The sequence below is a fragment of the Lissotriton vulgaris genome, chromosome 9 (genome assembly GCF_964263255.1).
Source record: "Lissotriton vulgaris chromosome 9, aLisVul1.2, whole genome shotgun sequence".
In the NCBI taxonomy this organism is placed as follows: Eukaryota; Metazoa; Chordata; class Amphibia; order Caudata; family Salamandridae; genus Lissotriton; species Lissotriton vulgaris.
In genome coordinates, this window is record NC_141697.1 from 964,961,131 (window position 1) to 964,976,470 (window position 15,340).

A 15,340-nucleotide genomic window follows, 5' to 3' on the forward strand; every position below is an offset into this window, starting at 1 on the left:
GTAGAACCGTGAGTCTGACAGAAAGTCACTGATTTTCGTTCAAAGAGAAATATATTTACAGTGTTTTTGCACTGGCACCTGCAGCCACTGAGAACTTCAATCACTGGCACCACCATCGACACCCACTGGGATCATTATTATGTAAAACACCACTATAAGACATACTGGGGGCTTAGAGATTCAGATAATGGGACAGTAAAAAACAGATACTAAAAAAGGGATACACAAACATTGGAAAAGGAAAACACAGACATTATACTTAGGGCAGGGAAATCTAATGTGCTCTTACCCAGCGGGAGCAGAAAACTGCTCCTGCCTGGGGGAAGCAAAAACGTTTCTACCAGCCCACACTCTTGCAGACAAGGATACCCAGAATTGCTCCCGCCGAAAACTGTTCCAGGGGAGTGGGAGCAATGCTGGCTCCCACCGCAACCTGGATAGTTGCTGGCAGGGGAGCCCACGGGGCTGTGGGGCCCTTTGGGTGCCCCCTCAGCTTCCTCAATGCTGTGGGACCAAAAAGAGAGAAAGGAGTATGTAGAGAAAAAGAAAATGATAAAAGAGAGAAGGAAGAATTGAAAAAGTACCTAGAAAATTGAAATAAATAGACAGCAAGGGTTAAGTGGTGAAAGAAAGAGGTAAAAGGTGGAATCGACAGTAGACTGTCTAGATGTTCTTCAATCATAGTATTTGGTATCCCTGATAGGTGGACCCTAAGAAAAAACATAGGGCTCCTGCACTATTTAGTCATTTATTTACAAATTAACAACTGTCTTTAATCTTCCCTTTACGGATCTTTCAAACAATACATTACCCCCCTGCAGAGAGCAAGAGCAAATGAAGGAGAGATGGTAGAAAAGGAAGAGCAAAGGACAGAATGGACAAAGGGAGAAGAGAAAAGACAGATGAATAGGTAGGAGGCAATCATATTTTCATATATCTCTAAAAATGAATACACAAATTTCCTTTGATTGAAAACAATTAATATTGACTGTGCAGATTCCATGTAGATAGCTATAAAATGCACTACAGCCCAGGGAAAGGGAGTTTTAAACTTTAACCTTTCGTCACTTGCCATATCCCAATTCTGGCTCTTACCGCACACAAAATGTTAAGGTTTCTCTTGCTTAAGTCTGAATGTCAGAGGCGGGAAAGTGCTTTGAAGCTGAGGCACACTCTTTTAAGCTATTATCTTCGTTCAGTCCCAGGGTACATCTGAACTATTCATGGAATCATTTTGTTTTCACTGTGGCATTTATGAAATGATCACTGGGAGGAATCAGAAACATGTCACTGAGGGAATCTATGAAAAGGTCACGGGGAAAATTCTTGAACTACCAACGGCAGACATTCTTCACTAGGACACTCATGAACTGATTACAGGGAACTTTCATTAAGTTGTCACTGGAAGTGATTTTGAACAGGTCGCTGTGGATAATTCTGTACTGTTCAGTGTGAAGATCTTGAACTGATAATGAGTCGTACATTGGTCACTGAGGGCATTCAGGCACTGGGGTACTCACCTTCATCATTAGGCCATTCATGAACCTCTCAACAGGGTGCACCTATAAATAATTTATTCTGGGCACTACTGGAACTGATCACTGGGTGGGGTTCATGAAATTATGCCTGGGGTTACTTGGTGCATTTATCAGCTCATAATTAAGGTCATTCATGAAATGATAACTGAGTAAGGCATTAATAGATTACTGTGAGGATTGATGATCCAATCTGGGCATCTATGAGCTAAAAACTGTGACATCATCCAGTGACCGTGAATGTTTCTTAAAAGCTTAATAAGAATGCTATATATGTATATGTATATATAATAGAGTACATTGTTTTAATATACATTTATGTTTTTAACATATATTTATAACAAGTGTAGTTTAATCCGACCCAGGATAAGAATTGTTTCACCTGAGTATTTATTCTATCTCTGTTTGTAACATGATTAAGTTTGATCAGGAAGTCACTATATATGTAATGAACTATTTTCAGGGTGTCATCTGATCAAGGTGGCTGACACATAGCCGAAACGCATCATGCTGGCAATGGAGAAGAGAATAAAGCACTAAATACTTGAACTAAAAGCGCACTGTTGTGGTCTGTACCTGATGGTCTACGGGGGAGCGGGTAGTTCAGGACTGACGGTGATATGTATATATATTACCTACTGGCGGTCGCCAGTAGGTAGTTATAGTTAGGACCTAGCTACCATAGGAAATCCGCAACATTCTATTGGGAATAACTTTGGCGCCGGTTGAGGAATTTGCGTGTAATTTTCCAAAATTTTGGCCAGCTCCGCTCCGTTCCTTCCCTGAAAGTTTCGGGGGGATTCGTGAAGTGGTGCTGAGAAAAAAGGGGGTCTCAAAACGTGTTTTCCCCATGCAATTTTCTATAGGACGTTCTGACACGGCTACAGCTCGAACCGCTGAACGGAATTACGCCAAACTTTGCAAAATTGTAGGAACTGGTACTCAGATGTGCCTTTGCTATATTTGATGAAATTTGCTCCAGTGTTTTTTTTGAAAATTAACTTCAAAAACACATATATATCTAAAAGGCGCGCTCCAATCGCTCACCGATACGCGTACCGGGGAGCGCACCCGGCGCGACACGGGAATGCGCGAGCGGAAAGCTGATTGGCTGTCGGATGTCTGTCAACATTCTAAACAGTCCGGAGACTCCGCCATCTTGTGTCTCGGTAGAATCGAGACACATGAGGTAAAAATTATAAGGTAGAAATAATTAAAAGGGGGCAGGGTACACACCCCCTGACTGACCCCCTAGGTTTTCTGAGGGGAGCCTATAAGGACCCTGAAGGGCAAAAAAACTTTTTTTTTTGTGCAATTTTCGTGGGGTAGGCGCAAGGGTGCGTTCCCGTGTACGCTCACTGGTACACGCACCCTGAGCTCACCACTTCACTCACTTCTTTACAATATATCAAGAATATAGCTCTTTTTGGAGAATTGGAGGTAGTTCTAAAAAGAACTGGGTTTTTTCTTCTTTTTTAGTTTGTTTCTTTTCTTTTCACAAACGTTTTTATTTTTTTGAGTATCTTTATCAGAACAAAAACAAAAATAGGGAATGCCAAACTGCTCAACAGGAGCAAAAAAAAGGGGAAAAATTATGGCTGGGGAGGGCAGCGGTGTTCTTCCCTTTTGCGAACAATCAGGAGGATACTCTGCTCTCCAACACAAAGCAGTTCATTACACTGCTTACAACGAATGTTGATGTCGCTGAAAACAGGCTGAATGTTGGGAATCAGCTCCACTGATCTTCCTCTCCCCGATGATGTTTATCCTCCGGTGGAAGTTGAGGCGCCATCTCTCTGGGGATTACGTGCCAGGTCCCTGACACTCTCCCGGGCATAGTTCTGGGGGTGCCTCCTTTGAACATGCCTGATCATTGTTGAGTTGCCAAAACTATATTTTCTTCTAGGGTCACCCAGTGAAAGAACAGTTTGGCAAATTTTGCACTCCACTTTGGAGCATTAACCTTTTTCTCTCCTGGTGGAATAGTAAAAATGTTTCAGATAAAGTGCTCCTTCACCTTTGGCTGAGGAGTTTCCTCCTGGATAAACCCATCAGAGTCCTCACTGCTGCTTGGTGGTCTTGCAGCCATTTTTTCTAAAGTAATGAAAAGAAACAGGGAACAGGTCTTGACTCTCCAAAGTGAAAGAGGTAGTGAATGAAATGGGTGGGGTTTTCATTAGTTGTAAAAAAAAGCTGTAAAGAACCAATGAAAAGTGTTAAATTAATGTCACATGACTTGACGCGCTTACGCTGCGCACACGCGGCACGAACGTAGGCACTTCCGGGGGCGCTTACGCGGCACGAACGTAGGCGCTTCCGGAAGCGCTTACGCGGCGCACCTAAATGACGATTTGCTAGCTTTTCGGAAATACGTTTAAAGTTAAAATACGGGTATTTAAAATCAAAAATACTACTTTTATAAGTATGCCACTAAATGTCTTGCATTATTTTTTACTTTAAATACAGCGCAGCGCTCTCGGGTAAGCTCACCGGTGCGCTCACCCTGAGCGCTTTGAGACAAAATGATTTTTTTTTAAAACCTACATGAAAAATACATTGAAAAATAAATTTTAGAAAAAAAATAATAATAATTAATAGTTATAAAAAACAGCTACTAAAAAAAATTATAATTCACTTTAAAAATCGTAGGTTACAAACTCGATATAGTAAGGAATTAGCTTTTAAAAAACCTTTGAAATTCACTGAAAAAACCATAGGTTTCACAATCGTTATAGTTAGGAATTAGCATTTAAAAAACATTTGAAATTCACAAAAAAAACTATAGGTTTCACAATTGGTATAGTTAGGAATTAGCATTTAAAAAACCTTTGAAATTCACTGAAAAAAACATAGTTTTCACACCAGTTATAGTTAGCTGAACATTTTACTCATACAAAACCATTGAAATTCCCACGTTATAGTTAGTTGGACTCACTATAATTCGCGCGCCCGCAATCCACTGCTGATGATGTCACATATTACATCATTCATGACATGGTCAGTGACATCACTGATGACATCACTGATGACATCTCAAATGACATCACTGATGACATCTCAAATGACATCACTCATGTGATAATAGGACGCACCTCCTCACACTCTAATCTAACTTTTGATATATCCAGTGTTAAATACAGACTACCATTCCAGAAACCATTGACACACAATACCAGTTACTACATACGCACTCACTGATTCCTAAGTCTACACACACATCCACTCATTCACCCATACAATCACTCATACATACAGTCACTGATCAATACAACACTATCATATGCACTCATACACCTATAGAGATACTCACACACTGCCACTCATCCATGGAATTACTCACACACCTAGTCAGTCATGCAAAGAATCAATCACAATCCCATTTCCTCATCTATACAGTTATACACACATAACCTTACTTATTCAAACATATACTAACACATACTCTCTTTTACAATCACTGATACAAGTGCACATTGATCTATACAGTCACTTACGCAATCACAGGCTCTCATGTATAGTCATTAATATATGCCAACTCTCACATGCATTGTGTTTTACATATGTACTTACTTGGACATGTAGCACTGAGATATCCATTCACTCATCAACACACCCATGCACACAGTCAACCGCCCATACAGCTGTTTCCACAGGCACTCTTGAACCCATACACCAAGTGAATCAACTGCTCACACATCTCTGCACAGAGTCACACACCTCCGAGCCACCCCCACACACACTCACCCTCATATACAAATCCTTGGGAAACCAATCAATAACCTATATAGCCACTCATATAGCTACTAATCAACACATGCAGCAGCTTACACAACAACAGACATAATGATGCACACATTCAGACAGTTTAGTCACTAACCTATGCATTCAGTAAGACACATTTAATCACTCACTCATACAGTCAGTCACGCACCTACTAAATCCTTTACCACACACTCATACAAACACTCATTCTTCAATATGTAAAACATATTTTAACTTTACAGAAACACACATTCACTGGATGGTGTCATCAGTGATGTCATTTGAAATGTCATCAGTGATGTCATCAGTGATGTCACTGACCATGTCATGAATGATGTAATATGTGACATCATCGGCAGTGGATTGTGGGGGCACGAGTTATAGTGAGTCCAACTAACCATAACGTGGGAATTTCAATGGTTTTGTATGAGTAAAATATTCAGCTAACTATAACTGGTGTGAAACCTATGGTTTTTTCAGTGAATATATATATATATATATATATATATATATATATATATATATATATATATACGCCACGGTGTACTGAAGAATAAGTGGGTGTATTAGTGTCTGTAAGGATGATTCAGTGGGTGCATGACTGACTGTATAAGTGAGTGATAGTATGTGTCTCAGTGAATGTATGGGTGAGTGACTAATCTGTGTGAATCTCTGTATCAGTCTGTCAGTTGGTATGTAAGTGGCTGCATGGGTTGGTGAGTAGATCCATGAGTGTCTATATGGGTATTGATTGGTACCTGTATGGGTGCCTGAGTGTCTGTGTGGGTGGGTGTGGCAATGGGGGCCAGCTTCTCCCCAAGTTTCGCATGTTTGCACATGGGAGCGTGGGAGGAGCTGGTCCTCAGAACCACATACCTGGAGGAAATGGAGAACAACATTATTGCTTGGTTTCGTTTCATTGATGATTTGTTTATTATTTGGAGGGGCAGTGAGGATTCTGCACAAAAATTCATTACCAACATCAATGAAAATGAATTAAATCTTAGATTTACTGCCACCCTCAGTCAAAACACTGTAACCTTTTTGGACACTGAAGTGTATGTGAAAAATGACGAATTACACACCAAGATAAATCGTAAGAAAACGGCAGGGCACAGCAGTTTACACGCTGCTAGTGCCCACCCCAGGCACCTCATAGCCAGCATCCCCTATGGGGAAATGCTAAGAATGAAAAGAGGATGCAGTGATCCTGTTGAATTGACAAAAGCCCAAAGTGAGAGCAAGAAAAGATTTCTCGACAGGGGATACTCAACCGAGATAATTGACAAAGCCATTGCTAAATCAAATAAAATATCCAGGGATGAGTTACTAGAGGGTAATCTCCAAGATAGGAAGGATCGAGCAAATGAAGACAAACGTGATTTCAGGATCATAACAGGTTTCAGTAGACAATCAAGAGACATCTACAAGATTGTCAATAAATATTGGCCTTTGGTAATTAAAGACCCAATCATAGGCAAGGAATTACCGACTAGGGTATCCCTAACTTACAGCAGGGCTTTATCCCTTAAAGACCAAATAGTGGATACCAACCCCGAACCTGTCAAAAAGAGCAATTGGTGGCAATCGAACAAAGGATTTTATAAATGCAAGGCATGCAAAGCATGCACCCATGGGGTCAATACCAAAACATACAAAGACGGATTTAGCGATATAGAACATCCAATATCGCAGGTATTGACTTGTAAAACCGATCATGCGGTGTACATCTTGCAATGCCCTTGTTCATTGAAGTACGTTGGTAGTACTAACCTCCCGGTACACCAACGGATCCGACAACATCTAAGAGCAATATCAAATGGGGATAACACCTACCCAGTAGCCCGCCACTATCGTGAAGTACATCAAAGTAACAACAAATCACTAACGTACTTTGTGATAGACAGTGTTAACACCAATAGACAGGGATTCAAAGTTGAGGAAACTTGAAACGAAATACATTCTCTCACTTAACACCAAGGCTCCAACAGGATTAAACATCACTGAGGATATGTACACATGCTTACTTTAATTCAATTTGGTTTAAGGTAGATCATTTAAAATTAACTGATTACATGAAACAGGGACCTGATAATTGATTACAACATCCTATTAAAAACATGGGTAGATCCCGGCTGGGATACAAGATGGCCTTATGTGTTTAAATGGACAGTTCACTTCATTTGAATTGATTTAAAGTCTGTAGAACCGAGTAGCGGCTGCTATCTGATTAGAAAAAGAAATAGGATATTCATATGTTTGTTTATAAGTCAATATTAATCTAGCATTAAGGTCTTTATTCCTTGGAAGCTGATTTCATATATACTGACTTGTTTTAATATTATTTGCACTATTTCACTTTTTCATGGACTAGGTTGATAATGAAGGCTAATTGCTAATTTTGAGTAACTGATTGAGAAATGATAAAATACTAGGAGATTATATTGAGTTTGCACAAATGATGATTAGCAATTGCACTAACGTCCTTGAGGGAAACCTTGCCTATAAGGCAGTTGTTTGTTTACATGGGATAGTGTTCCTGCGATATTTTGCACATTTTGCTATGATAGATGTTATTAAAATGTAATCATAGTGGCATTTTTTTGCACAACAGCGAGACTTTGCACAAGTTATATATGCACTTTAGCGGAAGCACTTTACATTGGATATAATATTTAATGGCCATGCAAATATGTAAATATTTTTCCTTAAAAGGGCGATTGAACAACCAATAGAAGTGTTTTGTATTTGACTATTATCAGCAAACTCATGTATTATACATATTTTAAATGACGTGGTATTTAACCATTGATTCATATGATATATTATGTGAAAGAAATCGTTTTAAAATACTATGCCTTTGATAACATTAATTCAGCTTGTTGTATAACCATCCAGAAACTACAAATATTTCTTCTATGTCCATTTTTAATACAAGCATGTGACCCACTTTTTACAACTGAAGCTGTCCCTTTAAAAGAACGGCTCATTATGTTGGACACTGTCATGTGAACAAGGCTCCCCGGAGCCGAAACGTCATGCGATGTGCTTGCACTAATTAAATATTTTGCACGAACCTGGACCGTGTCTGCGTCGTTCTATGGAGTGTGGGGGACCCCTTACCCTATGGAGACAGAGCGCTGATTATCGGATATATATATATATATATATATATATATATATATATATATATATATATATATATATATATATATATATATATATATATATATATATATATATATATACATACATATATATACGCCACGGTGTACTGAAGAATAAGTGGGTGTATTAGTGTCTGTAAGGATGATTCAGTGGGTGCATGACTGACTGTATAAGTGAGTGATAGTATGTGTCTCAGTGAATGTATGGGTGAGTGACTAATCTGTTTGAATCTCTGTATCATTCTGTCAGTTGGTATGTAAGTGGCTGCAAGGGTTGGTGAGTAGATCCATGAATGTCTATATGGGTATTGATTGGTACCTGTATGGGTGCCTGAGTGTCTGTGTGGGTGGGTGAGGGTGTGTGTGACTCCCTGCATGGATGTGTGAGTGGGTGAATCACTGAGTGTATTGGCTCACGAGTGCGTCTGTGAGGGGTTGTATGGGTGAGTGAGAGTGCGTATGGCTGTGTTGGTGAGTGAATGGATGTCTGAGTGGTATATGGGTGAGTAACTGCAGATGTGAAAGGCACTATATGTGAGCGTTGTAGTATATAAGTGACTATATGTGTTAGTGAGTGATTGTGAGAGTGGCTGTATGGATGAGTGTGTGTTTGTGTCACTGATTATATAAGAGAATAAGTATGTGTTAGTATCTGTATGAATAAGTGAGGTGGTGTATGTATAACTGCATAGGTTAGTTAGTGGCAGTGTGATTGACTCTTTGGGTGAGTGACTAGGTGTGTGAGTAGCTCTATGAGAGTGGCGGTGTGTGAGTGTCTGTAAGGGTGTATGAGTAGATATATCAGAGGCTGTATTGCTGAGTGCCTGGGTGTATGAGTGGCTGTATGGTTGAGCGAGTGGATGCATGTGTAGACATATAAACCAGTGAGTGGGTATGTTCTTACTGGTATTGGTGAGTCTATGGTTTCGAGAATCATAGTCTGCAATTTGAAGTGGGTGTATGAAAGGTTATAATGGGGTGTGAGTAGGTGCATCAGAGATTATATGGATGATGTCCTCAGTAATGTCATTTGAAAAGTCATCAGTGATGTCACTGACCATGTCATGAGTGATGTAATATGTGACGTCATCAGCAGGGCATTGCGGGGACGCGAGTTATAGTTAGCTCAGCTAACTTTAACGGCTGAATTTCACAGGCTTTGTACAAGTGAAATGTCAGCCTAACTATAACATTCCTGTAACCTGTGCTTTTTTCCGTGAATTTCTAATGTTTTTAAGTGCTAATTCCTAACTATAACGTCCCTAAAACCTGTGTTTTTTTTCAATTAATTTTTAAGGTTTTTTAAATGCTAATTCCTAACTATAACATCCCTGTAACCTTTGGTTTTTTCAGTGGATTTCTAAGGGTTTTTTAAATAGCAGTCACGTTTGCAGAGAAGTGGACAAAAGGGTCTAGGCCTCCAACCAGCTCTCAGGAATTCCGCTGCATAGGGCTTACAGGAGGTACCAGGAGGTCATCTTGGCACCAAGGTTCCTCTGGAGTAAAGTGGACTTCATCCTCCAACCAGTAGTGCTCTAGTAGGCGCATTTGCAGAGTGGTGGAGAAAGAGGGCGTGGCCTCCGAAGACCTCCTAGCAATCCCACTGTGTGGGACTTACTGGAGGTAACAAGAGAGGCTGTTTGCCCCAAGGATGTCCTTGTGGGCCAACTACCCCTCCTGTTACCTGCAGTAAGTTCCACACAGCAGGATTGCTGAGTTCTGATAGCAGGCCACACACCCTTTCTCCACCACTCTGCAAATGCGCCTCCTAGAGCACTACTGCTCTAACACGCCTCCTGGAAGGCTCATGGTTGGGGGATGAAGTCCTCTTCGCTGCTGAGGGTACTTAGGGGCCAACTAGCCTACCTGTTACCTACATTAAGCCCCACACAGGGGGATTGCTGAGAGGTGGTGGTCTCCACCACTCTGCAAACAAGCCTTCTGGCATGCTCTTGGTTGGGTAGGAAGCCCCCTTGCCTCTTGAGGGTCCCTTGGGGCCAACTAGCCCACCTGTTGCCTATAGTAAGCCCCACACAGCTGGATTGCTGAGAGGTGGTCAGAGGCCACCCGCCCCCTTTTACCACCACTCTGCAAACACACCTTCTGGCGCACTGCTGCTTGGGGGATGAAGTCCACTTTAGTCCTGAGGCCCTCAGGACGCAAAGGGATGTCATTGCTCACCACAAGTACGCTGAAAGGCATGTTTGTGCATGGCCCCCCTTCCCTTGATCCTTTTGGGACCCGGGAACCCCATCCCCCAGTGCCTGACCCATTTACAAAAAAATAGGAGGGGGGCCATGTGGCTGATTCTGGCCTTGGGGACCCCACCTCCGGGGGCATGGGCATTTTTTAATAGACTTTCAAGGGAGGGGGGCTGCTGACAAGCAGCTCCCTGGGGTAAAAAGCAAAGTGTGCTTGCTTTGAACAAGCGAGAGCAAAGTGCTCTTGCTTGTTCAAAGCAAGCACACTGTTTGCTATGGGATGTCCCAGGGGTAGACACCCTGAGAGATTGCTCAAGCCGTCCCTGGGGTGTGGAGGTCCCCATGGCCATTTACAGCTCCAGGAGGGCCCCCTCCAATTTGGAAAGTAGCCCCGGGTAGGTGGTGGTCCCCGGGGCTGTGTGGGGGGGCTTGAGCCCCCTCATACATTATTTTAAACATAGCCCTGGGGAGGTGGTGGTCCCTGGGCTTGTTGGGGTGCTGGAGCTCTCCCACACATTATAATCTGCATAGCCCTGCAGAGGAGGCGGCCCCAGGGGCTGCAGGGGGCCCTGAGGACCCCACATTTCACATACATAGCCCCGGGAAGGTGACAGTCCTTGGGGCTGCGTAAGGGGGGGCAGGAGCCCTCCATGCATTGCTTTTGTCAATATAGCCCCGGGGAGGTGGCTGTACCCGGGGCTGCGGGTGCCGCAAAGCCGCCTACATTCAATTTATAAGCCCCGGGGAGGTGGTCGTCCCTGGGGCTGTGGGGGCCCGCATTTCTTTTTTATCATGGCCCCCGGGACCAGGCTCACCTGGGGGCCTTATAGAAATGAAGTTGGGAGCCCACACTTCCTTTTTTTTTGCTTTTTGGCTGGATTTGCAGATCCAATCTAAATCCAGCAGAAATTTAAAAAGACATTTGGGGGGTCCCTGGGGATCCATGTAGGACCCCCTGAGTAGGCCTAGGGAGTCAGGGTATTTCTACACTGACCACTTCGCTTATTTTTTTATGTTTTTTTACCTTTTTTTCTTGTGACTCGGTTTACCTGAGTCACAAGATGGCTGCGAACACTTCCTGTTCTGAAGTGTTGGCAGCCAATAAGATCACAAGCTCGAGGTCGGGAGGGTTTATGGATCCTCCGTGGCCACAGTTGTACCAAGAGCTACCTTTTAGGCAAATTTCATGTGATTCCGTTCAAAAGTTCGGGTTGTAGAGTGTCTAAAATTTCATATGGAAATGAACCTGTATAAAAAGCGTTTTGGGACCCGGCAGGGTCTTGAGCTCAAATGTCCATGGACTCGATAATTCTCGCTTCGGTGCCTGACCTAATCATGGGTTCACACTCTGCAACTCTGGGCATTAAGCTTGCTTAATCTCCACAGCGGCCCCCCGCGGCGGGATGCCTGGCTTTCACCTTGGGGATGCCCTGTAGGGGCTATCTCACAGGGAAAAGCCAGGACGGGTTCCCAAGGCAAGCGCGGAGATACCCCTTCGGGGGTCGATTCAGGCGCTATATAAGAAACATAATAATAATACCAGACACATCACTCCAAAACTTTAAACTCAGCAGCTGAACTGAGTGGTGTATTAGTTTTGAAAATTTTGTGAAGATTCATCAAACAACGCCAAAGATATTGGCAAATGAAAAAACACTCTTCCTATGGAAACTAGTTCCTAACTATAACTACCTACTGGAGACCGCCAGTAGTGGGTATCACCATACCAACTCCCGCCTTGATCTCCGAATTCAGGATGGGTTTTTTATCGATGGAATGATGGTGGGACCTCATTTCTGCCACACAGCAACTCAACGAAATTGGAGCACTTGTGGGAGTCATAAAAACTCTTTTATGACCAGCAGACACATTCCTGTGTCTATCAACTTTCTCAATGCTGATAAAGCTTGTTTCAAGGTACACCATGTTTGGTTGGATACTTATACTATGTCCGCCTTTGCCATTGGTGTGTTCTTGGCCAATAGGATTGCTGTTAATGTTCTGACTGCTAAATTTCCTTTTGCGACTCACATGCCGCTACAACATCACATCACCATATTGATTTTAAAATCATTGTTGACATCAATTGTCCCATATGTTGATCCCGCCCTCAATGGACAACCTATGGGGTTACGATGCCCCACAGTCTTTACAATTCCACATGTTCAGCAACCAAGTAATGGCGTGCCAATACATCCCTTGCCACAGCTGTTGGATTTTATACACAGTTCCTGCGGCAGGTGTCTGCTCAATAGCCAAACATCCCTGAGTTTGAATAACTTACGACTTCTCTGTGGTCAATGGGAGAGTCTTGTCCGCGGCAGTTCAGGAGATCAAAATAACATCACCATACCAGCATCCACCTCGATCTCCGAACTCAGGACAGATGCTTTATCCATGGAATGAGGGTGGGACCTCATTTCTGCTACACAGTAACTCAATGAAACTGGCGCACTCGCAGGATTCATAAAAGCTCTTTTATCACCAGCAGATGCGTTTCAGTGTGTACCGCTTTTCTCAATGCTGAAAAAGCTTATTTAAATGGTAGGCCATGTTTGGATGGATACTTATACTATGTCTGCCTTGGCCATTGGTGTGTCCTTGGCCAATGGGATTGCTGTTAATGTTCTGACTGCTCGATTCCTTTTTACAAACAACATGCCGTTACAGCATTGCATCACCATATTGATTTTAAAATCATTGTTGACATCAATGGACAAACAATGGGGATACGATCCCTCACAGCCTTTAATGGCGATTGCCCAGCTGTCTTTGCCCTTCCACATGTTCAACCACCAAACAATGGTGTGCTGATACATCCCTCGCCAGAGCTGTCAGATTTCACACACAGTTCCGCCCGCAGGCATCGGCTCAATAGCCAAACATCCCTGAGTTTGAATAAGTCATGACTCCTCTGTGGTTGACAGGAGAGTCTTGTCAGCAGCAGTTCGGGAGATCGAATTAACATCACCATACCAACTCCCACCTATAACTCTGATCTCAGGATGCGTACCTTATTGATGGAATGAGGGTGGGACCTCATTTCTGCCACACAGAATCTCGAGCACTCGCGGGATTCATAAAAGCTCTTTTATTACCAGCAGACGCGTTTCAGGGTGTACCACCTTTCTTAATCCTGAAAAAGCTTGTTTCAAGGTACGACATGTTTGGTTGGCTACTTATACTATGTCTGGCTTTGCCATTTGTGTGTTCTTGGCTAATAGGCTTGCTGTTAATGTTTTGACTGCTCAGTTCCTTTTGTGTGGCCAACATGTTGTTACTACATCACATCAACATATTGATTTTAAAATCATTGTTGACATCAATTGTCCTATCTGTTGATTCTGTCCTCACTGGACAAACAATGGGGATATGATGCCTCACAGCCTTTACTGGTGATTGCCCCGCAGCCTTTGTCATTCCACATGTTTAACAACCAAACAATGGCGTGCCAATACATCCCTTGCCACAGCCGTCAGATTTCACACACAGTTCCTCCTGTAGGCATCAGCTCATTAGCCATATATCCCTAAGTTTTGAATAACTCACAACTCCTTTGTGGTCAACGGGAGTCTTGTTGGCGGCGGTTCAGAGATCGAATTAACATAACCATACCAACTCCTACCTCAATCTCCAAACCTGGCATGGGTGATTAACCCATGGATATGAGGGTGGACCTCATTTCTGCTACACAGCAACTCAATGAAATTGGAGCACTCGCGGGATTCATTACAATATTGATTTTACAATAATTGTTGACATCAGTTGTCCCATATGTTGGTCCCGTCCTCAATGGACAAACAATGGGGACACGGTGCCCCATAGTCTTTACTGGAGATTGCCCCCAATTCTTTGCCATTCCATATGTTCAGCAACCAAAAAATGGTGTTACAATATATATATATACATATATTTTTTGCCCCCAGTTATGCAGGTTTATACCTTGGCTGGTGTTAGGAACAGGTGGTCAGAGTCAACCATCTCTTTGACTCCCATGTCATTTTCTGGGTCAGATGCATCGAGTACATTTTTTTGTACTTGGAAAGGACCAAAGGACACTGGATAAAATTTATGAGGGAGTTGAATGCGAATAACTTATATCTATCCTTGTTATGTTAGTATGAATTTGTAGAGCTCACGTTCACCCCAGGGTTTCTTGGCGCTGTATGCCGCTGGGGAACCCGTCCTGGCTTTCCCTGTGAGATGGTCCCTATTGGGCATCCCCAAGGTGAAGCCAGGCATCCCCGGCAGCGAGGGGGCCGTTGTAAAGATTAAGCAAGCTATTGCCCAGAGTTGCAGCGTGGGACCCATGGTTAGAGAGGCACCGAGGCGAGATTTATCGAGCCCGCTGACATTGGTTCGGTACCCTGCCGCATCGGGAATTGAACCCTGGTCCCGGGCCGACCTCTGCTTCTGGGTCTGCCGCCTCTAACCAGTGAGCCACACTTCTCCTTCACTAGTAATCTAAACAATCTGGAAATATAGTTCTTGGATTTACACTTAAAGATAAGTAAGAACAAGCTAGAAACCAAACTATACCGGAAACAGTTTATTACACACATCCAGTAGCCATCCTCGCAATTTGATTTCCATCATCCCCTATGAAGAACTTTTGAGAGCCAAAGGAAATTGTAGTTTACAAGAAAAATCAAAAGAAAAACTAAGATGTTGTTGT